Source organism: Rhinoderma darwinii, chromosome 5 (assembly GCF_050947455.1).
Source record: "Rhinoderma darwinii isolate aRhiDar2 chromosome 5, aRhiDar2.hap1, whole genome shotgun sequence".
Taxonomy (NCBI): Eukaryota; Metazoa; Chordata; class Amphibia; order Anura; family Rhinodermatidae; genus Rhinoderma; species Rhinoderma darwinii.
Window position 1 is genome coordinate 316,200,800 of NC_134691.1, and position 26,002 is coordinate 316,226,801.

A 26,002-nucleotide genomic window follows, 5' to 3' on the forward strand; every position below is an offset into this window, starting at 1 on the left:
AATCTGGGACACGGGGTAATGTCTGTGCCTTTTGTGACTACTTGGATTAATACACAAGCCGAAAGTAAGAATGCCTAATGAACTGAACGCTGATAAAGTAAGGTCCACATGACAGCCCACATGCATGATGGGAGCTAGCGAAGAACACTCTTCCTCTTAAGGTTTCCATTTATTCTTGGTACAAAACAGCTTTATAAGAGATGTAATTTAAAAATGAAAATAGTAGTAGTGCCCTCTGATGCGCACTTCCATTATAACTTTTTGTAATTCAATGGGGCCAATCCGCAGCTTTAGGCTGTGTTCACACGACCTATTTTCACGCGTAAACGAGGCGTATTATGCCTCGATTTACGCCTGAAAATAGGGCTACAATACGTCGGCAAACATCTGCCCATTCATTTGAATGGGTTTGCCGACGTACTGTGCAGACGACCTGTCATTTACGCGTCGTCGTTTGACAGCTGTCAAACGACGATGCGTAAATTGACTGCCTCGGCAAAGAAGTGCAGGACACTTATATACATTATATGCAGGACACTTCTTTGCAACGTAATTTGAGCCGTTCTTCATTGAACTCAATGAAGAGCAGCTCAAGATTTACGAGCGTCACAGACGCCTCGCATAATACGAGGAGGAGGAATTACGTCTGAAACGAGGCAGCTGTTTTCTCCTGAAAACAGTCTGTCATTTCAGCCGTAAAAGCCTCTCATCGTGTGCACATACCCTTACTGTGCATAATCCTCGAAAATAATGAAAATGCTGTGGATATTAAGATTCACAGTCGCTTCATTATACCGCACAGATTTTTTACACTGTATATGAATGGGGATACAAAAATACAATTCACTTGCATTGGATGCGGAACGTCAGCGGATTTGGTGAGGATTTGGGTGCAGAATCCACAACTAAATCCTCATCGAATCCTAAGGGTATGTGCACACGTAGTGTTTTCAGGCGTATTTTGGGGTGTTCCTCTTCCAACGCATAATGTGCGTCAACCAGATCATTATGGGCCTGAGTGAAATCCCCCATTTTGTTTTCCACATGGTCCACCCTATAACCCAGATCATCTATGGAGGTATTAAGCTTGGCAGTGATTTTAGCCAGATCCTTACAAGGCCCTTAATAAACGTTTATGATGCCACCTTATCTGGGGGGGGGGGGGGAATTAGAGATAGGATCCCCTTCTACCTGTGCGTCTTCTGCCCCAGACAACCGGGATCTCTGCCTAGCAGGGCTGCCTGTCAGCAAGTCCTCCCCCAAATCTAGCTGCCGGTCCTCTGCCATGACAGCGTGGGCCGCTTGTAGCGAGCCAGGAGAAGAGAGCACCTCCCCTCCTCTATCCATAGAGACAATCGCGGGGCAATCATGGGTATGTGAGGACTCACCCAGAGAGGCAGCGGGGGAAGCCGACCCCGAGTCCCTGCCACTAGCGCCGGAGTCGTTGGAGCCGGCGCCATCTTGGATCCCATCACGTCTCGTGCTTCGGGTGGAAAAGAAGTCCGTCAAACTTTCGGATCGGACTTGTTACCCCGTTTCCTGGTCATCATCCTTTCCGTGATCAGGGCAACCGAGGAAGGTCAGGTAAGTCGGCTGTAGGTTGCTTTAGAACCGTCGCTTCGAGGTCTGAAGACGGAGCTCCGAACTAAGCGTCCGCCACAGTCAGCATCCAGGCCACGCCCCCAATTACAGAGTTTTTTTTACTATCACAATCTCAATATTATTCTTTTTGTGTTGTGTATTATAAGGGTATGTTCACACGGCTGTTTTTCAGGCCGTAAACGCCCGGAAAAATCGGAAGCAGAACGCCTCCAAATATCTTCCCATTGATTTCAATGGGAAAAAAGGCGTTCTGTGCAGGACACTTTTTGGGATGTTTTTGGAGCTGTTTTTCATAGGCTATTGAAAACAGCTCCAAAAACGGCTGTAAAAAACGCTGAGAAAAACACTGCGAAAATTGTGAGTGGCTCAAAAAACGTCTGAAAATCAGGAGCTGTTTTCCCTTGAAAACAGCTCTGTATTTTGAGACGTTTTTTGCTAAGCGTGTGAACATACCCTAACACAAATTTAGCAATTTGTAGTGAACAGGAAAAAGCAGTTAGGGTATGTGCACACTGCTTATTTTTGGCTGTTTTTCGAAAATCCGAAGAAGAACGCCTCCAAATATCTGCCCATTGATTTCAATGGGAAATACAGCGTTCTGTTCTGACAGGGCATTTTTAAAAAATACGCCCACGAAAAAGAAGTGCATGGGACATTTTTGGAGCTGTTTTTCATTGATTCTTATAGAGAAACCGCTCCAAAAACGCTGTAAAAAAACGCGGCGAAAAGCAAAATTTTGTTTAAAAAACGGCTGAAAATCAGGAGCGGTTGTCCCTTGAAAACAGCTCCGTATTTTCAGACGTTTTTTGCTAAGCGTGTGAACATACCCAAATGTTTCTCCAACTGCTGAGGTTTTGTATTAAGCTACATGCACATAATTTGATGTGGAAAATCACCTAATGGTGCGTTTTTTTATGCGTTTTTAGGTGTGGTATTTACATTCTGATGCGGAAATAGGTGCAGTTTTATTCTGCGTATTTTGGTGCATTTCTCTTTAAAACTAGTCAGATACAATTCGCAAGCGGAAACACAGGATAAATTGACATGCTGCAGATTTTAAAATACGCACCGCAGGTCAATTTACGCGCAGAAGAAATCTACACTGTGTAGATGAGACTTCTTGAAATCTCATTTACGTTGCAGGTATTGTATTATGCTGCGGATTTGCTGCATGAAAATATGCATGAAAATATGTGCAGCGAATCTGCACGTAATACGCAACGTGTGCATTCAGCCTTAGTGTAAGTTCACCCGTAGCGTAAATACTGTGGATTTTCGGCAACGGATTTAGTTGCGGAAAATCAGCAGCATAATACAGTAGCAGCAGAGTGGATGAGATTTGAAGAAATCTCATCCACACACTGTCTAAATGCTGAGTGGAAAAACTGCTCAGAAATTGACCTGCTGTGCAGTTTTTTAATCCGCAGCAAGTCAATTGTATTTGCGTAAACGCTGCTTATTTGTTGCAGTTTTTCCCCATTGAATTCAATGGGGAAGTAAAACCTGCAACAAACAGCAGATGTTGCGTTTTTTTGCGGCGAAAAAGCAAAAACTTATACTTACCAAGAATTCAGTGTTTCTTCGTCCAGGCCGGCCTCCTGCCACACAGCGTTCCTCTCCCCCCTTGTATATAGGGTCACATAGTTCTCCCCCCCTTGTATATAGGGCTACACAGCGCTTCTCCCCTTGTATATAGGGCCACATAGCGCTCCCCCTTGTATATAGTGCATACAGCGCTCCCCTTTGTATATAGTGCACACAGCGCTCACCATTTGTATATAGTGCACACAGCACTTCCACCCCTTGTATATAGGGCTACACAGCGCTTCTCCCCTTGTATATAGTGTCACACAGCGCTCCTCCCTTGTATATAGTGCACACAGCGCTCCCCCATTGTATATAGTGCACACAGCGCTCCCCATTTGTATATAGTGCACACAGCGCTCCCCCCTTGTATATAGGCATATAGTGTCACAGAGCACTCCCCCCCTTTGTAGTGTCACACAGAGCTCCCCTCCTCCTTGAATGTGTACACAGCCTACCCACACCTAAAAAAAATATATATATTTTACTTACCTTGCCCCGTGGCAGCCGCTCCAGCTGGACGCATGTGAATCCTCCGGACTAGACGCATGCGCACACCGGCGTGATGCAGTACCTCATCACGCCGGCCTGCACAGGGAGTCTTCCCAGCGTCTTACAGGCTGCAAGCCTAACGTGGCCTGCAGCATATAATATTCATTTGTATCTGAGTCCTGAGGACTCAGATACAAATGAATGTGGCTGCCGCTAGCAGCGGGCCCTCTCCTGTTCTAGAGACGCCACCAGGCATGAGGGGGCCCGTGTGGTCATGTGCGGTTCGAATGGCCATGGGCCCCCCGGGAACCCCCGAACTGCCCTAATGATGATCCGCCACTGTATACGGCGGGTAGTGCAGGCACCATTGTACATATACGGCGCAGGTTTAGGTGGCTGCCCAAGGGACCATGGAGAGAAGATAGAAGCGCTATATAAACAACTTCTGTCTTTTCTGAACTCATGTACACAACGCTCAATGTGCGCTGTGTATGGAATATATATTTGTATTGGTCCTGGTGATCATGTGACTGGTCACATGATCGATGGGATGCCGGTAGTTGGAGGCTGCTGCTGGGTCTGACTAGACTCAGCACAGTTATAACCGTGACAATAGTCACTACTGTATAACAGCTGTTACACACGACCGAGATCGGGCCATGAAAAACCGTCCGTGCCAGCCGGATTTCCCGGCCCGACCACTGTACAGGTGAACGGGATTCCTGGCATCATCGACATTTCCAATGCTAGGAGTCTCTGCCTCTCCATTGAGTTTCGTGGGAAGGCATAGACTCCTAGCATCATAAATGTCTAAGATGCCAGGAGTCCCGTTCACCTGTACCTTTTTCACGGCCCGACCTTGGTCGTGTGCCAGAGCTGTAACAGACTGAGTTCTCCTGTAACTGGAGCTGTGGTGCGAAAAGTGTAAAAATCAAAACAATAAAGTCACCCCATGGTCTTTTTTTACCTTTGAGGAACAGACCATATAAATAAAAAACAAAGATGAAGCAAAGAAACACACATAAAATACCCCCAAAAAATGACCGTCCCCTCCAATCATTGTGGTAATGCTAGCCGTGACCCAATTACCCTAAAATAGATATGTAAAATATAAAAATTAATGGCAAATGACAAACATTAATAAAAAGTTCAACACTAGGGTAATACTGGGGGGGGGGGGGGGCACATTTACCAAGACTGGCATTTTATACGACAGGCTTAGCCTTAAGTCCGCAGGAGTACGATCCAACTGATTTACTAAGACGCTCCTCTTAATATATTAGTTGCATCTTGTGCTATCCGTGTACCCCAACCCCTTCTGCTAAGCCCCGCTAATTAAAAAAAACAAAGAAAAAAAACATTTTTTAAGAAGTGGCAAGAGTGACAAAAAACGGTAAAAATAAAAAATAAATTTCACAATTATTGAGTGACAGAATTGGTGACTTTTTAACCCTAAAACTTGTATTTTTTTCAAACTATAAGCTTAAAAATTCAGAATAGGCGTATAAAAATAATAAAAGGAGAAAAACATTCATCGGTCACAAAAAAGCAGCAAAAATCACCTCTATAGCCCGACAAATAAAAAATGATAGTTGTTAAACTAACGCTTAGGCCTCATGCACACGACCGTAGCCCGACCGTAGCCGTGTGCACGCCCGTGATTTTCGTGTCAGCCGGCTGCGGACTGTCAGCGGACTGTCAGCCGCAAGCCGCCCGCACATGCACATGGCCGGGCCATTGTTTTCAATGAGCCCGGACCGCAACTCCGGACCATAATAGGACATGTCCGTACTTTCTGCGGTCCGGGTTCCCGGGCCGTGCACGGACCGCAAAAACTACGGTCGTGTGCACGGCCCCATAGAAAAGAATGGGTCCGCAATTCTCCCGTGGATTTGCGGGGGAATTGCGGACGCAAAAACACGGTCGTGTGCATGAGGCCTTACTAAAAATGGCAAAACTGTGTCTGGTCCTCAAGACCCAAAATACCTGGACCGATTAAAAAGAAAATTGGGTAATAGTCACATAGTGGACAGACTCGTAGGTCTGTGGCAAGCTTTAGCCACATTGACCATACTGATCGCCACTCCTTGTTTGCATGGTGGCCGCCTCTCCACATAGTGATCACATAGAGGCCGGGGCGTCACTCTCCTCTCTGCAGGACGCACCTGAGGGAACAGTGCGCTGCCGGGACAGTGACGTCACACCTTCTGCGGTTTGTAGAGTAAGTGGGCGTGTCCAGTCGTGGGTAGCCGCTGTGGGCGGAGCCGGGCCGCGTGCGGGCGTGGTTATGGGGAGAGGAGGGAGTGACGCAGCGTGTACTGGTGCCGCCCGCTCTCTGCGCTGCGGGATCCGGGATTGTGTGGTGCATACAGAGCTCGGTGGACTCGGTGCTCCGGTAAGTTACTACCGGGAGGAGGCTCCTGTCTATTGTAGGAGGCGGGGCGCCTGAGGCGGTGACAGGTTCCTGGCCCCGGCGATGGAGGTGAGAGATCAGGGCAGGCAGGAGATCATGTTTGCTGGATGTCAGCATATTGTTACAGGAGCGGGCACATGTGTCACCCCTGCCCTCCTCCAGCACAGGGGCATGATTTGCATAGACGGGGACTAGTCACTCCTGATGGTGTGCATTGTTTACTGTGTGCACAATGACTGCTGTGTATATGTGCTGCTCCCCTGTGCTGCTACATATATACTATTACAGTATTATCATATGTAGTGTTCCATATAGTATTATCATATGTAGTATTATCATATCTAGTATTATCATATGTTGTATTATGTAGTATTCCTAATACAGTATTACTATTTGTGCAGTATTACTGATATTTTTACTATTGCATGTAGTATTAATGTGTGTGTATATATATGATAGTATTACTAATGCAGTATTATATATTACATGTATATTATATCTTAATCCTTTTTATTATTACTACATGTGTAATGTTATATGTGTAGTATTACGTTTATGGTGTTATTCCAAAGACGGTCGTATTACTTCTGTCTGGTGCTATAATGTGTGTGTGGTGTTCTATTATTGTGCGTTGGTCTTAGATGTGGTTACTTGTGTGGTGTTGTTACTTGGGTGTTCCTAGATGTGGTATTTCCGTGGTGTTATTACACGACTGCTATACAATACCCACTGAGACTCCGGGATATTTACTATTATTTGTATATATTGAAGCAATGTGATAAATAGTTACTTGCATGGTCCGTTTTGGTGCTGTATGTCACGCAACATTTACAAAAAACTGCCTGTCGGAAAATGTGCCAGAAAACGGCCAAAAATGCTTCCCATTGATTTCAAAGGGAGGCAGAGGCGTTTTTTTCTGTGAGCGGGAAAAAGGAGGGTCATGCCTTATCTTTGGGCATTTACCCCTCTCACCTCCCATTGACATCAATGGGAGGCAGAGAAAGCATATTTCGCAGCGTTTTATGCCCGCTGCGCTCAACGGTGTACAGGCAGAGGAAAACCTGCCTCAAAATCCCAAACTAAATTTTGAGGCAGATTTTCCTCCTGCAAAAAACTCAGTGTGAACCCAGCCCAACACTCCAGCTGGTCGTTCATGTGCGCTGTGTGTCCGGTATAAAGGATGAGCACGCCGCGTTGAGGAGTTTGTCACATGTCACTATGTAACCACGTCCTTTCCAATAACCAAAATAAAATGTTCTTCGGTGTCTTAGAAAATGGAATCGTTCTTAATTATGTGGTGCAGCGTGTTATTTGGCAGTCTCTCTGGCTTATTTGTACTTTTTAATGGCATCCACAAGATATGTGACCCACTACACGTGCCCGCTGTCATTCTGGACGATTGTGACTGGTGCCCGTACCTTATGGGAGATAATATGTGTGCACAGATCATGACCGGAGCAGCAACATGAGGTGTATTCTGCATCTTTCTAATCATTTCTACTCTGACCTGCAGGTGTATATATTATGTGTCTGTATACAGTCACCCAGGCAGTACAGTGGATATAAAAAGTCTGCACACCCCTGTTAAAATGCCAGGTTTTTGTCATGTTACAAAATAGTCCAAGATGAATCGTTTCAGAACTTTTTCCACCTCTAATATCATTTATCTGTACAATTGTATTGAAAAAGAAACAGAAATATTTTAGTGTGGAAAAATAGAAAGATCAAAAAGAATGTGGTTGCATAAATACGCACACCCTTAAACTAACTACTTTGTTAAATTACCCTTTGACTTTATGACAGCATTCAGTCTTTTTGGGTAGATGTCTATCCGCATGGCACATCCTTGCAAAAGCGCTCCAAATCTGTCAGATATTGAGGGCATCTCCTGTGTACAGCCGTCTTCAGGTCACACCACAGATGTTCAATGGGATTCAGGTCTGGGCTCTGGCTGGGCCATTCCAAAACTTTGATCTTCTGGTGAAGCCATTCTTTTGTTGATTTGGAGGTTTTGCTTTGGGTCGTTGTCGTGCTGAAAGGTGAAATTCCTCTTAATCTTCAGCTTTTTAGCAGAGGCTGCAGGTTTTGTGCCAATATTAAAGAGGCTCTGTCACCACATTATAAGTGCCCTATCTCCTACATAAGAAGATCGGCGCTGTAATGTAGGTGACAGTAATGCTTTTTATTTCGAAAAACGATCTATTTTTACCACTTTATGAGCGATTTTTAGCTTTATGCTAATGAGTTTCTTAATGACCAAGTGGACGTGTTTTTACTTTAGACCAAGTGGGCGTTGTACAGGGGAGTGTATGACGCTGACCAATCAGCATCATGCACTCCTCTCCATTCATTTACACTGCACTAGCGATATAGCTATATCACTATGTGCAGCTTCATACACAAACACTAACATTACTGCAGTGTCCTGATAATGAATATACATCACTACCAGCCTGGACGTGATGTCTATTCAGAATCCTGACACGTCTGTAGCGTCTCTGTGAGATTTTCAGCAAGGCAAACGTAATCTCACGAGATTACCATGTAGCCTGTCATTTCAAACGAGATTACGCTTGCCTTGCTGGAATATCACAGAAAATATTCAGAAGTGTCAGGATTCTGAATAAACATCACGTCCTGGCTGGTAGTGATGTATATTCATTATCAGGACACTACAGTAATGTTAGTGTTTGTGTATATCGCTAGTGCAATGTAAATGAATGGAGAGGAGTGCATGATGCTGATTGGTCAGCGTCATACACTCCCCTGTACAACGCCCACTTGGTCTAAAGTAAAACACGCCCACTTGGGCATTAAAAAACTCATTAGCATAAAGCTAAAAATCGCTCATAAAGTGGTTTAAAATAGATAGTTTTTCTAAATAAAAAGCATTACTGTCACCTACATTATAGCGCCGATCTCCTTATATAGGAGACAGGGCACTTATAATGTGGTGACGGAGTCTCTTTAACGGACATTCGGAACTGTTCATAATTCCCTCCACCTTGACTTAAGCTCCAGTTTCAGCTGCAGAGAAACAGCCACAAAGCATAATGCTGCCCCCCAGCGTGCTCCATAATGCTGCCCCCCAGCGTGCTCCATAATGCTGCCCCCCAGCGTGCTCCATAATGCTGCCCCCCAGCGTGCTCCATAATGCTGCCCCCCAGCGTGCTCCATAATGCTGCCCCCCAGCGTGCTCCATAATGCTGCCCCCCAGCGTGCTCCATAATGCTGCCCCCCAGCGTGCTCCATAATGCTGCCCCCCAGCGTGCTCCATAATGCTGCCCCCCAGCGTGCTCCATAATGCTGCCCCCCAGCGTGCTCCATAATGCTGCCCCCCAGCGTGCTCCATAATGCTGCCCCCCAGCGTGCTCCATAATGCTGCCCCCCAGCGTGCTCCATAATGCTGCCCCCCAGCGTGCTTCATAATGCTGCCCCCCAGCGTGCTTCATAATGCTGCCCCCCAGCGTGCTTCATAATGCTGCCCCCCAGCGTGCTTCATAATGCTGCCCCCCAGCGTGCTTCATAATGCTGCCCCCCAGCGTGCTTCATAATGCTGCCCCCCAGCGTGCTTCATAATGCTGCCCCCCAGCGTGCTCCATAATGCTGCCCCCCACCGGGCTTCACTGTGGGGATTGTGTTCTTTTGGTGGTGTGCAGTATCGGCTTTGCTCCAAATACACCTTTTGGAATTACGGCCAAAAAGTTCAACCTTGATCTCATCAGACCATAACACGTTTTCCCACATGCTTTTGGCAGAGTTGATGTAGGTCTTTGCAAAACATAGCCGGGCTTGGATGTTTTTCTTTGTTAGAAATGGCTTCTGTCTTGCCACCCTGCCCCACAGCCCAGACATATGAAGAATACGGGAGATTGTTATCACATGCACTACACAACCAGTACCTGCCAGAAAGTCCTGCAGCTCCTGTAATGTTGCTGTAGGCCCCTTGGTAGCCTCTCGGATCAACTTTCGTCTTGTCTTTTCATCAAGTTTTGAGGGACGTCCAGTTCTTGGTAATGTCACTGTTGTGTAATCCACTTCTTGATGACCATCTGCACTGTTCCATGGTATATCTAGTGCCTTGGAAATTTTTTTGTACCCGTCTCCTGACTGATGCCTTTCAACAATCCGATCCCTTTGATGTGTTGTAAGCTCTTTACTGACCATGGCAACCAAGAAAACGTCAGGAAAGTCCTAATAGAACAGCTGAACTTTATATGGTGTTACTCAGAATCACTTTAAGGGTATGTGCACACACACTAATTACGTCCGTAATTGACGGACGTATTTCGGCCGCAAGTACCGGACCGAACACCGTGCAGGGAGCCGGGCTCCTAGCATCATACTTATGTACGTTTCTAGGAGTCCCTGCCTCGCTGCAGGACAACTGTCCCTTACTGTAATCATGTTTTCAGTATGGGACAGTTGTCCTGCAGCGAGGCAGGGACTCCTAGCATCGTACATAAGTATGATGCTAGGAGCCCGGCTCCCTGCACTGTGTTCGGTCCGGTACTTGCGGCCGAAATACGTCCGTCAATTACGGACGTAATTAGTGTGTGTGCACATACCCTAAATAATGGAAGCTGTGTACTGACTACTATTTAACATGAGTTTAAATGTGATTGGATAATTCTGAACACAACCACATCCCCAATTATAAGAGGGTGTTCACATATATGCAACCACATTAATGTCGTTTTGTTGTTTTTATTTTTCCCCTCTAAATTATTTCATTTTGTTTTCCAATGGAATTGTGGAAAAAGTTCTGAAATGATTCATCTTGTACTGATTTTTTGACATGACAAAAACCTGGCATTTTTACAGGGGTGTGTAGACCTTTTTATATCCTCTGTATGGATCGTTCTGCATTTTAGCTGAATGGTTCTTACTCTACAGCTTCAGTGACTGGCACATGTTTGTTGCTGTTGGGCGTTTCTCCATACTGCTAGTGACTGGAGCATGTTACTGCTGGGCATTTCTGCATATTGCTATACATATGTGACGGCCATTGCTATAGATCTCTAGTGACCGTCTTGTATTTCTTCAGTGATCTATACCTGTTGGTCATTTCTCTATATCTCCTGTGACTGGTCTGTGTACTTGCTGCTAGATATCTCTTTATCTTTTAGTGGCTGTCCCTGTACCTACTTGGCATTTCAGTGTATTGGTATTTGTACGTACTTGGCATTTCTGTGTACATGATTCGGTCTTTACGTCTACAGTAGCTGGTAGATATACCTCCTCGATGACTGACTGCCACTTGTTTCTGCTGAGTGTACTTGTGCCATCTCTTCATTTCAATATATCTTCAGTGATTAGTGGCTTCACCTGCTTGGCATTTCTGCATGTAGACTTGGTGGTGTTGGCACCTGCTGGCCATTTCCATGTCACTGAGTGGCACAGGGCCTATCTATGTTCTCTTGTGTTATGTTCACTTTTTGTCTTTTTATATTTACAGAAGTTTAGGATTTCCTACAACATCTTTTATAAAATTCCAACTTTTCAGACTCCGATTCAGTTTCTTATGTGGTCACCTGTAATGCTTGTTATCAGTTGTTACAGGTAAGGCTATATTCAAAGCCTATAAGGACCTGATGTAAGCCAAAAGAGCGCCTTTTCAGTATATCTATGGCCTTTATTCGTCAGCTGATTTTTTATTTTTATTTTATTTTCACAGCAGGGGATCCCACAAAAAAAAAAATCTAAACACAGAATAATTTTTGACATTTTTTGGGTAGTGTATGCCAACAGTAGCCTATGTCACAGCATTCCAGCTGAGGTATACATTGGTGAATCCTCCCATCATATACCTCTGACAGAAGGGTCAAGCATGATGTGATGAGAGCCTAATTCACTAACCGAAAGTTATCACACTATCTCATGTTGTAGTGGAGCTGCAGCCCGGTCACAGCTACTGTTTCTACAAGTTTGGTAGCTTACATTACACTTACCACTCTACTTTCCTCTTTTCTCCATAGTTAGTACACTTCTCTCGCACAGCAGAAATTGCCTGCTTGAATCAGCGCCAGGGCTGCTCTAATCACAGGCTATATGTTCAGCGTATACATCAAAAGGATTTACCCGCCGTTTATGGCGAACGTGGGCATAATGACTTGTATTACAATCAAAAAACTTTGGTTTCTCCTTGGCAGGAAGCCGCTTCAATTACAGACATGAGAAAGATGTTGCCTGGGAGTCATCATAAGGGTATGTTCACACTGCTTATTTTCGGCCGTTTTTCGGGCCGTAAACGGCCGAAAAATTGCTAGCAGAACGCCTCCAAACATCTGCCCATTGATTTCAATGGGATAAACGGCGTTCTGTTCCGACGGGCCGTTTATTTACGCGGCCGTTTTGAAAGATTAGCGCGTAAAAAAAACGCCCAGGAGAAAGAAGTGCATGTCACTTCTTGAGCCATTTTTGGAGCTGTTTTTCATTAACTCTATAGAAAAACGTCTGTAAAAAAATTAGTGAAAAGTGTGAGTTACTAAAAAAACGGCTGAAAATCAGGAGCTGTTTTGTCTTGACAACAGCTCCGTATTTTCAGGCGTTTTTTTGGTAAGCGTGTGAACATATCCTTACTAGTAAGTGCTGGATCAAAACCACAGTTTGTGGAAAAAAGTTGCACCCAGTCCCAGATAGATCTCAGTTGAGGGACTTTGCTGCCTCCTGAGGAGCGAGCAATATATTCAAAATATGTAGCTCTTTCAAGAAAAATTTGTTCTGTAGGACCCGACTTCATTTTCTTTATACAAGGCAGGTAATAGAGTTGGAGTCGCTGTATTGTAGATGGGATTTTATGTTTACCCTGTAATGAGTTCTCCAAGTCCACGCCAAGGTCGGATCAGGGCACTCTGTGCTTATGTCTTTTCTTGTCTTCACTCGTTTGTTGTACTGTAGACTTTTCATATGAAGATTTGTTCCCGGAAAGCCCCATAGATCTAAGCCACCAATGCAGCCTTATTGATTAAATTCAAAAAGGATTGAAATGACCTTGTGTATGTCCCATACACCTTTTTGATTCATGAAATATGATGTATAATGACAGATTGACATATACACAATGTAACGCTGCATAATAATGCAGATGTCGTTCAGGGTCTCTGAAAAGCTGTGGCACTGTAATGGGGCCATTCGGAGCCTCCGTCGCAAATTTTTCATATGATTTTCATGCAACGCTATTCTTCTTGTTAAAATGATGGACACCCCTCACGAAACCCAACAGATCCCATTATAAATCATAGTGATGCATCGGGCGACGGTGGTATCTTTTATGCCACGGATCCGGTACTGCATTGTAAATTCCATTATAAATGAAGTCTTATGTAAAAGACCAGATATCTATTGTTTTTGTTTATAAACAGTGTATTGTTTGGGTCAGTTCCCACAAACTTTTCTTGCGCTGATTTTGACGCCGAAACCGTGTCGGAATCGGCGCCTTTTAAACGGTTTAAATTGCCCACCACTGATTTCAATGGGTGTCCGAGGCATTTTTTTCCCCCGGGTGACCTTAGGCTGCTTTAAAAAAAAAGCGACATGCTCTTTCTTCAAGCGATTTTCGCCACTGACCTCCTATTGAAATCAATGGGAGGCAGGAAAAAAACCTGTGGCGCTCGTTTGGAGCCTTTTTTTCGGCGGTTTGTGCAAAAAACATAAAAAAAATCTGAGTGTGAAATACACCTCGGTCTCTACTCTCAAATGTTTCTACTGTAAAAATGTACAGTATGGGTCGTATAAGGGCTTATCCACCCACAACGTAATTGCTGAAGAAAATTTCTGCAGCAATTCCGTTGAAAGTCAAAGGCTTTCCGCTGCGGAAAAAATGTACCATTTCCTGCATTTTTTACGGCAGAAAATGGTGCGGAAATTGCTGCGTCCTTCTCAATGTTGGGATATGGAGAAGTCCCCTATCAAAAACGCAGCATTTCTTCACACTTTCCGTAGCCGGAATTGACATTCTGTGGTCCGAAGAATACGCACCGCAGGTCAATTTCGGCACGGAAATTTTACGCAGCATGTGCAGGAGATTTGTTAAATCTCATCCACTTTGCTGCTACTGTTTTCTGCTGCATTTTTTCCAGCCGAAATTCCAGCCGGAAAAAACGCGTTACTTGTCGACAAGCCCTTATATGTATTTCCAAGAGCTGACAATTGTTACGTCTTATAAGGACTTGTTTTGTAAAAAAAACATTTTGTGATAGTTTACAGCGGTCATAAGAAAACTCTTAGGCCTTGTTCACGCAGTACAAATTTGATGCAGATTATGCATGTATTTTTTAAAGAGGACCTGTCACCTCTCATGTCCTGTCGTCTGTTTTAGTAAATAATTGTATTACTTATGAAATATCAATTCTGGAGACTCTTTTCTAGCTCTGTATTGTGCACATCATCTGTTATTCCTCCTAGAAATTCATGAATACATTGACAACTGGGTGTTACCAGTTGGGGGGGGGGGGGGTCACCCTACACTGTCCAATCAGTGCTGACAGTGAGACTGTGTAGGGACACGCCCATTTAACAAGGAGAACACCCAGTTGTCTATTTATATATTTCTATGAGGAATAAAGGAGGAACACCACAAAGCAGAGTTCTAAGAAAATATGTTCAGGAATTTTTGTTTCATGGGGAATACAAATATTTACTAAAAAAGACATGTCAGGAGAGGTGACAGGTCCAATTTTAAGTCAAACCCAGAATTGTATCTAGGAGAGCAGACCTATAAGGCCTTCCTTTATATATTTCTTCTGTTTAGGTTCCGTTCTTGGTTTTGGCTTAAATGTTAAAATATCGGCGCGTAAAAAAAAGTGCATGTCACTTCTTGAGCCGTTTTTCATTGACTCCATAAAAAAACAGCTCCAAAGACGCCGCAAAAAAATGCTAGTTGCTTAAAAAACGGCTGAAATCAGGGGCTTTTTTTCTCTTGAAAACTGCTCCATATTTTCAGCCGTTTTTTGTTAAGTGTGTGAACATACCCTTATTGTGTAATTAATGGCGCAGATTTACTAATACTGTCTAAGTTTCAGACGGTGTAAACTAAGACAAGGGAGTAAGAAAATGTGCCAAATCTGTCTTTCATGCCGCATGGTAAATTTGCCACATCTAGCTAGACACTTAACTCTTTCTCATACCACCTATTAGTTGCCGTTTATGCCAGTTCTTGCCAGTTCTCGTGCAAGGCATCTTATTCTATTCTACGCCGTTGAGCCACATTATTATGACCACCTCCTACTTTCTACGTCGGCAGCGCTTAGCCCATGAAGGAAGTGATGTCGTGGGCTGGCTTGGTGGGTATATGAGGTGTGAGATATGTGTTCAGACAGCCTGTCACTCGTTGTTGCCATGGGTAAAAGGGACGATTTATCGGTGTTGCAAAAAGGGATGATTATTGGCTTTCGGGCCAAGGGTGTGAACTGTTCGCGTGCTGCTGTGGTGAAAGTGTATCATGAGTGGACAAATGGCGCTATTGGGAATAAGCAGTGTGGAAACTGCGAAGCACCACGTGCCATTGATGTGAGAGGAGAACGTCGGCTATGAAGGTGCGCGAGGGCCGAACGACACGACACGCTACAGTGGAGCAGCTCACCGTGAAAATCAACCAGGGGGCTACCAGACGTGTCTAAAACAACAGTTCAGCGAACACTACTGCGTATGGGGCTCCGAAGCAGACGGATGGTCATGGCTCCTATGTAAACAAAGGTGCATCGGAAAGAAAAAAGGCTTCAATTTGCACGGCAGTATCGGAATTAGACCACCGATAATTGGCAAAGGGTTGTCTTCTCCGTTGAGTCACGGTTTCTGCTTCATCGAACAGATGGACGTTGGCTTTTCAGGCGACAAACATCAGAGAGCAAACACCCTGCAACCATTGCTGGAAGAACACAAGCTGGGGGCGGCAGCGTTATGGTCTGGGGAATTTTTTCATGGCATTCTCTGGGCCCACTCATCTATGTGGTATGAATCCATTGTTGCATATCACGTCCACCCATACATGCGGTTTGTCTTCCCTGGGGCAGATGGAGTCTTCCAGCAAGACAATGCACATGGATAGAAATGTCGAACAGTGGTTGGAAGAGCACGACCAAAACCTCCCCTGGCCCCCGATTTCACCAGACTTGAACACAATTGAGCATCTGTGGGACCTCGATCGTCTTGTTCGCTCTATGAATCCTCCCCCACGCACTCTCCAGCAAATGTGGGATGTTCTGCTTTCAGCATGGCTCCGGATACCGGAGACAACCGACCAGCACCTTATTGATCACTCCCAGCCGGTCTGGCTGCTGTCCGTGCTGCAAACGGCGGTTAGTCTGGATATTAGCTGGTGGTCATAATAATGGGACTCCTCTCTATCTATCTATCTATCCTCCTGTATTTCTTCATCTTTGGTGCACCTGCCTCCCCGCTCTGCTCTGGGGATGACCTCTTCTCTCTTGGGAAAGCCTGCCGTATTTACCAGCTGTATTTATATGAATCAGCGGCTGTCAGACTCGCAGCGCCAGGCCTGTCATTTGTCACTCTTGTCTGTTGATTATATATTTGCCGGGTATGTAGACATTATGGAGATTATATAACGCTCGGTTTTATGCGTTGTTTTCTAAGAAGCCAGCGTTGTGATTACACCCTGCGGGGACATTACCTTACTCTCTACTGCGTCCTTGAAATGTGCTTCAGCTCCTGTTGGCATAAGCGTGCACCTAGGACCAGTGTCGGCTTGTTTGAGGTGGTGGTAGGTGAAAATGTGCGCAGGAGCTGAACGTTTCCTCTGCTGCAGGGTATAGATGTGCGGTATATTCACCATAGCACTGGGCACTGTCATTTATTTTTTATTGTATGAATGAATTAGTCCCACAGATCAAGCTGCATGTTAAAGGGGACATGAGACATTATTTTTATGCGTAATAGGGGGAGTAATTTTTCAGCTCATCTGGCCGTCAACATGGTCATTAGTGATCCCCAAACGATCGAGAACTACCACTGGGAATCTGTCATAATTGCTCTGTATATGGTGAGATCACACGTTTAAAGGGCAACCGTTGTTTGTTTTTTTTTAAAAAAAACTTCTGACATGTCGCTATGACTTGTCAGATGTGTTTCCTTTTTTCTTAACATTAGATACCCTTTTAATTTAGTTTTCATTTGGCGTCCAGACGCTGTTTAAATTCTGGTCTGAACAACTTTACCGGTTTTCCCCTGGGGCTCCTAATAGTCTATAGCCTGGACACAGCTAAGGGTCTATTCACACAGCATTTGCAGTGTATGTTCGAAGGCTCTGTTCAGATCTGCGTTTTTCATTTCCGTTATTCTGCTCCGTCATAGGGGTAGAACAATGAAAATGACGGCAGTGATGGATCCGACGCGTGACGGACACTAAGGGTCAGTTTGCACCCCGTTTTTTGGTGCTGATTTTTATGTGGAAACCATGTCAGAATCCATGCCTTGAAGCGCTCCAAATTACCCCCCCCCCATTTATTTCAATAGGAGGCAGAGGTGTTTTCTTTCCCTGGGTGGCTTTTGGGTGCCCGCAGACAAAAAAAGCGGCATTCTCTGTCTTCAAGCTGTTTACAACTCTGACCTCCCATTAAAATCAATGGGATGCAGAAAAAAACCTGTCAGCGCTCGTTTGGAGGGGTTTTTGCGGTGGGTTGCAAAAACTGCAAAAAAATCCATAAGGATCAAACGCTACCAATTCCATATCTGCCTCAAAGTTCCTGAAGGAATTTTAAGGCAGTTTTTTTTGCCTGTTAAAAATACTCTGTGTGAACTAGGCCTAATGGTGCATGGGTTTTTGTTGGGTTTTTGTTGGGTTTTTGTAATTTTGCCGGAAAATAGTGCTGTATGCTGTGCAATTTTTGACAGAATATGTGACAGATGCTCCTCACGGAGGTACCGATGCTATTGTGAACACAGACTAGCTATGGGCCGGCAGTATTTCCCCACGTATATCAAACAGATGCTTCAACGCAATGTAAATGAATCATTACCCCACCTCTCACTAAAACTAAAGGTAACTTTATGCCACAGTCCTGTGTAGGGAAATCATTGCAAAATCACATGAGAATTCTAAAATGCATTGGTAGCTATGAAGATTGGTTTACAGCATTGATGAAAGTCATTTGTTGTGTGTGTACTCTTTGGTTGCTGGAACCCCTCGTATTAGATGATGTGCCAGATTAGATCATGGTTTTTCTGGGCTGTGCCAACGTTCCATTCATAAATAAATAAAAAGTGCAGTCATTAGCTGATCCGCCGCTGATAGTGTGATCCCGCTGTGATCGCTGCAGGATAAGATCTGGAGTTACCATTGTTTTCTTATGCAAATTTTAAGATCACAATTGTTCTCTGATCCGACATTGTTATTGTTGGCCTGTCTAGGTTTGATTTATCACTATTTCTGTGATGTGTTGGCAGCATTACCAGCACTCTGTATAGTGGACTCTGCTGTATATAGCTTCTTACCAGGCGATGAAATGTCGTGTGACCATTCTGTTACAAGATCGTCCTTATAAATGCAGGGGATTGCTTGGGAGCCGTAATTGGGACATAGGTGGACAAAACGTGGAGAAAAACGCCAACATTTCCACAAAATTATATGACACTTGTTTGTGCTGCTGACCTCTCATTGTTCATAAGGTTCTGTAGACATCACGTTTCTGAACTGCGTTCCTCGTATGTGCCAAAAAAGCTCCCTGCACGTACGCCGAACGTATCCATAGGGTCCTATTCACCCAGTAAGGGCCAAGAGAGTGTTGTTTTTGGCCTATGTGTAGAAATACCTTTTTTCTTTACTGAATAGGAAACCATACAGAGACATACAGTAAAAGAAAAGGCTATAATGGTATTCGTTTAATAGATACGACATGAAAAGGAGGGTCATGAGAGTTCATCACGCATCCGTTTAACAAATACTGTTATATCCTATGGGTGACAAATGCTATTGTAAGGCTGTGTTCACACCTGCGTTGGAGGATAAAATATCGCAGCATGCAGTTTTATTTTGTCTGGTTAAATGATGGACACCATGACGGAAACCGTATGGACCCCATTATAGTCAACAGTGTTTGAAGGTGCCGTTGGTATCACCATGCAATGGATCCCTCACTGCCGTCATTTTCATTGTTCTGCTCCCATGACGGAACAGTTCAACAAAAAATGAAAAATGCAGATTTGAACATACAGTGAAGGAAATAAGTATTTGATCCCTTGCTGATTTTGTAAGTTTGCCCACTGTCAAAGACATGAACAGTCTAGAATTTTTAGGCTAGGTTCATTTTACCAGTGAGAGATAGATTATATATAAAAAAAAAAGAAAATCACATTGTCAAAATTATATATATTTATTTGCATTGTGCACAGAGAAATAAGTATTTGATCCCTTTGGCAAACAAGACTTAATACTGGGTGGCAAAACCCTTGTTGGCAAGCACAGCAGTCAGATGTTTTTTTGTAGTTGATGATGAGGTTTGCACACATGTTAGATGGAATTTTGACCCACTCCTCTTTGCGGATCATCTGTAAATCATTAAGATTTCGAGGCTGTCGCTTGGCAACTCAGATCTTCAGCTCCCTTCATAAGTTTTCGATGGGATTAAGGTCTGGAGACTGGCTAGGCCACTCCATGACCTTAATGTGCTTCTTTTTGAGCCACTCCTTTGTTGCCTTGGCTGTATGTTTCGGGTCATTGTCGTGCTGGAAGACCCAGCCACGAGCCATTTTTAATGTCCTGGTGGAGGGAAGGAGGTTGTCACTCAGGATTTGACGGTACATGGCTCCATCCATTCTCCCATTGATGCGGTGAAGTAGTCCTGTGCCCTTAGCAGAGAAACACCCCCAAAACATAATGTTTCCACCTCCATGCTTGACAGTGGGAACGGTGTTCTTTGGGTCATAGGCAGCATTTCTCTTCCTCCAAACACGGCGAGTTGCGTTAATGCCAAAGAGCTCAATTTTAGTGTCATCTGACCACAGCACCTTCTCCCAATCACTCTCAGAATCATCCAGATGTTCATTTGCAAACTTCAGACAGGCCTGTACATGTGCCTTCTTGAGCAGGGGGACCTTGCGGGCACTGCAGGATTTTAATCCATTACGGCGTAATGTGTTACCAATGGTTTTCTTGGTGACTGTGGTCCCAGCTGCCTTGAGATCATTAACAAGTTCCCCCCGTGTAGTTTTCGGCTGAGCTCTCACCTTCCTCAGGATCAAGGATACCCCACGAGGTGAGATTTTGCATGGAGCCCCAGAACGATGTCGATTGACAGTCATTTTGTATGTCTTCCATTTTCTTACTATTGCACCAACAGTTGTCTCCTTCTCACCCAGCGTCTTACTTATGGTTTTGTAGCCCATTCCAGCCTTGTGCAGGTCTATGATCTTGTCCCTGACATCCTTAGAAAGCTCTTTGGCCTTGCCCATGTTCTAGAGGTTAGAGTCAGACTGATTAATTGCAGCTGTCTTTAATGCAGGCACCAAGTTGATTTGGAGCGTGTAACTGGTCTGGAGGAGGCTGAACTCTTAATGGTTGGTAGGGGATCAAATACTTATTTCTCTGTGCACAATGCAAATAAATATATATAATTTTGACAGTGATTTTCATTTTTATTTTTTTTTATATAATCTCTCACTGGTAAAATTAACCTAGCCTAAAAATTCTAGACTGTTCATGTTTTTGACAGTGGGCAAACTTACAAAATCAGCAAGGGATCAAATACTTATTTCCTTCACTGTAGCCTTACAAAACAAAGAAAACAAAAGGAAGAGCCCCCCCGACATGATTCAGGGGTTTAAATGGGGCTTTTGTTTTAATTTGACTGTTATCAGTTGACCGTTAGATAATTCAATATATAGAGTTAGTGGTAGTACAGTGTCCTGTGGATGGCCGTAACACGTACCAGGACTCTCGTGACCCAGCGTATTTTGGCAATGTGCCAAACTAACTAGATACTGTCAGCTAGCGTTGGCTACTTTTAATTGTGTGGTTATTGTTTAGCTTATAAGTATCCAATAAAAGTTTTATATTTTAGTACCAACTTTGTTTAGGTAGCGGGGAATTAGGACATCCCTTTTGCTTAATGGCAAATTCGTTACTTTCCGATTGATGGCCATCTATGGACACAATTAGCGTGTATGTCGGGAGATTTCTCTATCTAAACGCTAAACGTAGGGCTAAATTGCAATGTTAACTGGGCCTAATTTTGTCCCTCGTAAAGGTAGAGAAAATTCAGGTCCAAAATAACTTTTTAAATATAGAAAAAATAAATCCCTATAGGATTTCCTAATTGGTTGTGTCTTGTCAGTTTTTTCTTTTCCTGGTCTTGTAAAATGTGATATTATATTGCAGTCCAGTGCTGGAAACAAGTGCCTGATTATTTAATGCCAGATTAATGGAATTTCACAATACTTTGCATTTTTCGATGGGTCTGATATACCCCCAGCAGTCGGCCCACAGAAGCCTCACATTTTTTCGTAGATAAGATGTCAGAAATGAAAGTCTAAATTGAAAATGTAAACGTTAAGCACAGTAAAACCTCAATTCTCAGTGGTTTGACCCTTGCTATAGCTATCCTGTGTAATAATGGGACTCTATCAATGTCCATATTTTATGTATGATTGGAAAGATGTCCTGTGACCCATCACGACTGCGTTTCCATTCTTTTTCTTGTAGTTTGGCGTTGTGAAGCATTCTAATCACTCTCCCGCGTTCCTCTCCTCTTTGGCGGACCGCCGTTTTATTATTTCTTTTCTTTTGATTGTTTTTCTTTGGAGAGTTGCCTTGGGCACTGTCTGCCGCTCACATGCCAGTGCAATGTATAATTTGCTGGGTTTCAGACTCGGTGCGCTCAATTCAAAGATGTATTGATCTCATAAGATGTAGTTTGAAGAGATAATGCCGCACGAGAAGATTATTAAATTTGTGTATGAAATCTTATCAATGTCATCATGGAAAAAAATGCACAGGGTAGATACAGAGACATGCTCCTATTCAGTCACATTTAAAGGGGAATTTTGCAATAGACCTTAAGTTCTCTCATAATGACATATAAATGTTAGAGAAGGTGCCCCCAACCCACACTGGCAAAGTTGGCACATCTATTCGTTACATGGACTGCCATTCATTTTAATAGCTCCAAGTAAAGCTACATTCCTGGCCGATTTTGGGTAAATGTATTCCTAGACACGCGATAACATCCGATTCTCCGCGGTTAGTGGACCCGGATCCGTGGTGACTTTTTAAAAAAAAAAAAAAGGGTTATCTTTGTCAGACAATCCCTATTAGAGGTATTTATAAAACCGAAAAACTTTTCTATGGCCTTAGTCCACGCGATGGATTTCTGTGCAAAGGACCCTTTTTAAGGTATTTTGAGATAATTGATGTGGGTACATCTTTTTAGAATCCCCTTCTCCGTGCAAGAGGAGAGAGCTATTGCAATAATGAGATGCCACCTAGTGGAGCTTCTTTGCAAAACGGGAACTGATGTGTAATGTTATATTTTCTGATCTTCCCTCTGACAACATCTTAAATGGGTTGCCCAGGCAGGGGGCTGTTTTTCATACTGATGACCTATCCACAGGATAGGTCATCAGTATATTATCGGTGGGGGTCTGACACCCAGACTACGCACCGATCGGTTGTGCTGGAAGCTAAGCAGTGTTGGTGCGGAAGCAGATGGCTCCGCTCACAGTATAGCGACTGTGCTGCAGTACTGAGTCAAGTGCAGTCAAGTGAATAGGAGCAGAGCCGCAGTGACCACACGGCCGCTACACAGTGTACGGTGCCATCTACTTTCGACACCGACCACTTCATAGCTTCCAGCAATCGGAAAAACTGATCAGTGCGGGATCCAGGTGTCGGACCCCCACTGATCACATACTGATGGATAGGTCATCAGTATGAAAAAACACCCCCTGCCTGGACAACCCCTTTAATTTTATTGTGTAAAATAGAACTTCAGATCGTTGGAAGGGCTCATTACCTCCTCCTTGTATGGCCTCGTCATATTAGACCGCGCACCGTGCATGGCCAGTGTCTGCGTAGCTTAGGCTTACTGGCCGGGTGACCTTGATATGTATGTTCCATTGTTTGTACTCCTTCTTTTCTCCAACTTTCTGCTTCTGGAGGCTGTAAAGTTCTTAACCTCGCCTGATGTCATTGGTATCTAGTTGGGTTGGAAAGAATAGATTGAGTATAATTCACTCCTCCTCAGTGTTTTATTCGCTCAGGATGCAGTGAATCACATTACTGCTGCAGGTTCTGTTACTTGAAGAATCAGCATTGTCTTCGTTGTGCTCTCATCTTATACGAGAGGAACCGCGGCTGAGTGGGAAAAATAAATCCGCTTCTAATCAGCGCATTGTTATATATTGAAAAAGAGAAAATCAGAAGAAAAACACAGAACTGAGCAAATATTTAACAGAGGATATTGAAGTAATAGCGGAGAGGTCGATCACTGCTGCCAAGAAAGAATGTAATATTTATTTTATGACCTAAAACTTGTCATGTTGAGGAGATCCGTGTTCACACATTTAAAAAATAAATTGAATATAGAAATATATCTATTACTTATAGCAGAACTAGACTTTTCAAGGACAATACTTGGAACACATCAAGACAATTGAAACCCTTTTGGCAAGGGATCACACACGCAGTTTTTGTGGCAGATTTTGTCAACATTTTTTTTAGCCGATCCAGAAGTGGATCCTAAAGGAAGGAAAAGTCTAAAAAACAAAACAAAAAGACTGATGCATCTCCTTTCTTTTGTATCTACTCCTGTATAAGACTGGGTTCACACCAGCGTTTTGGCTTTCCGTTGTTCTCCATTAGAGGAGAAGAACATCGAAAAATACCAGAAGCGCCGTTTCCTTTTCATGGCAGACACCTCTGGCAGCCGACGGGACCCACTGACTTAATTGGTTCCGTTGGGTTTCCGTCAGGGTGTCCATGGCTTTACCGGAAACAATAGCACAGCAAGCTGCACTATTGTTTCCAGTATTTTCAGCTGGTTCTGCGACAGAGCCCCTAATTTAGCCTTCAACGCAGATGTGACTGTGCTCTTAGGTTAAAAAAAAAAAATGGACCCAAAAACTGCATCAAAGCTGCATGTGTGATCCTGGCCTAGGGATTTATTCACATGTGCAGGTTTTGATCAGATTTTCAAGAGATTTGCACACGGAGTTATGTCTGGGAACGTGTGTTCGTTCGCTCGTCCTCATACATTATTATCATGTCGGTAGTTTGTCTTCCTGTTTACACCTGGAGATGCGCTGCCGACAACGATAATATTTAACTTTTTTAAACTATACGACCAGCAGATGATCGAGCGTTTGCTCGGTGTCCTGCTGATCGTTCTCCTGTTTACACAGGGCAATTATCAGCAAGGAGCGTTATATGAACGCTCGTCTGCCCGATAATCGTCCTGTGTAAAACCCCCTTTAGGCCTTGTTCACTTCACACTAAAATTTTCACGCTGATTCCGATGCGTTTTCTTCTTTGGAATCAACATGAATTCCCCCCCTAACAAGGCTCCCATTGATGCTAGTTGAAGGGGCGGAATTTTCAGCGGACGGAATAGTAAACCGCTTCGCTGAAAAAAAAAGTGACGTTCCTTCATGACACAGTTTACACAGCTTTTTTCCGCTGTGAAAACGGAGTCCAGAGCCAAGAGCAGATTATCCCAATTGAATGGGGATAATTTATGTGCGGAGAACATTGCTGTGAACGGCCAAGCCATGGCAGAAATCCGAGGGTCAGCCTTGGATTTCATACGTGAAATATACGCTGGAAATTTCCACTGGAAAAATCTGTTGTGTAAACAAGGCAGTAAAGGGGAACTCTGGCATAAACCTGTGCTTCAGACCACTACTGTCAGACTACAGGAGAGCTGGTAGACACATGGTAACGATGATACGCCACCAACGCTTGTGCCACCATGAATTTCTACAGAGAAGATGACCTACAGCGCACTTACAAGATGGCATTAAAAGGCTGCATTTATAATAATGGGAGAAGGGAAAGTTTAAAAGACAAAAGCAGGCGCAGGCAGCAGCGACGTGTAATAAAAAATTTACAAAAACATCGAACTTTTCCTATGATCTTAATTCTCAGCCGACGAAGCATCACATTTATGACAGTCTGTTATGCGGCTTCACTTGGAATATTAGATTACTTGTTCTAATCGGATTTCTTCACTTTTGAGTATTCCCAATGTTCTTTCCCATGGAAATGTCTCAGATTTAAAAAGCGCCATTGTCTTCTGGCTAACACAGTTATTACTCCGTTATAGGATTATTTCAAGTCTTCATAAATTTTCTACTAGAAATATCTAGATCTATTACTACAATCACACCAGTTTTCTGGCTGATGTTAGTCAGAAGTGTGCACTATATTCCCCAATAGACACGCCTCATGTTCTGGGATACAGCGCGCCATACCCAGGTTCCTCACACTAGCCTACTGTTCAGCGCTATGCCAGTCTTCATATAAATGGGCGCCACTAAGATATATATTGTTTGCCTCGTTTAGGACCAATAGTAATATAATAAGGCCTCATGCAAATGACCATTGCCGTTGATTGGGCCAAAAACTTCAGATCCCAGTGTCAGTATTTAGGTCCGTAACAGCTGCTGCAACAGTTATGTCCGTATATTATGACCGTGTTGTTTTCTGTGTGTCATCCGTAATTTGCAGTCCGCAAAAAAACATGTATTGTCCGCCCCCCCCCCTGGAAACCCCCCAAAAAAAAGGTCAAATGCGGCTAGCACACTGAGAAAATACACGGTCATGTGCACGAGGTCTAAGCATTTTGTATATTGTGGGTGGTTTTTTGAGTTTTTCTAAAGCGGACCATAGACCTTTTTCACTAAATACGTCCAATATTGCCTAATAGTTTGTAATAGTCCAGAACTAATCCTTTAAAATGC

General features: G+C 43.8%; 1 protein-coding gene across 2 annotated transcripts in view; it reads left to right on the plus strand.

Moving 5' to 3' along the window:
- Positions 1–5,911: 5,911 nt before the first annotated feature.
- Positions 5,912–26,002, plus strand: part of MPP7 (MAGUK p55 scaffold protein 7) — a 304,195-nt gene continuing 284,104 nt past the window's right edge. Inside the window, exon 1 of one of the 2 annotated variants that reach the window (XM_075827506.1) lies at positions 5,912–6,073. The gene's annotated coding sequence lies outside the window, so the exon portion shown is untranslated. The other variant, XM_075827508.1, reaches the window with a different exon arrangement.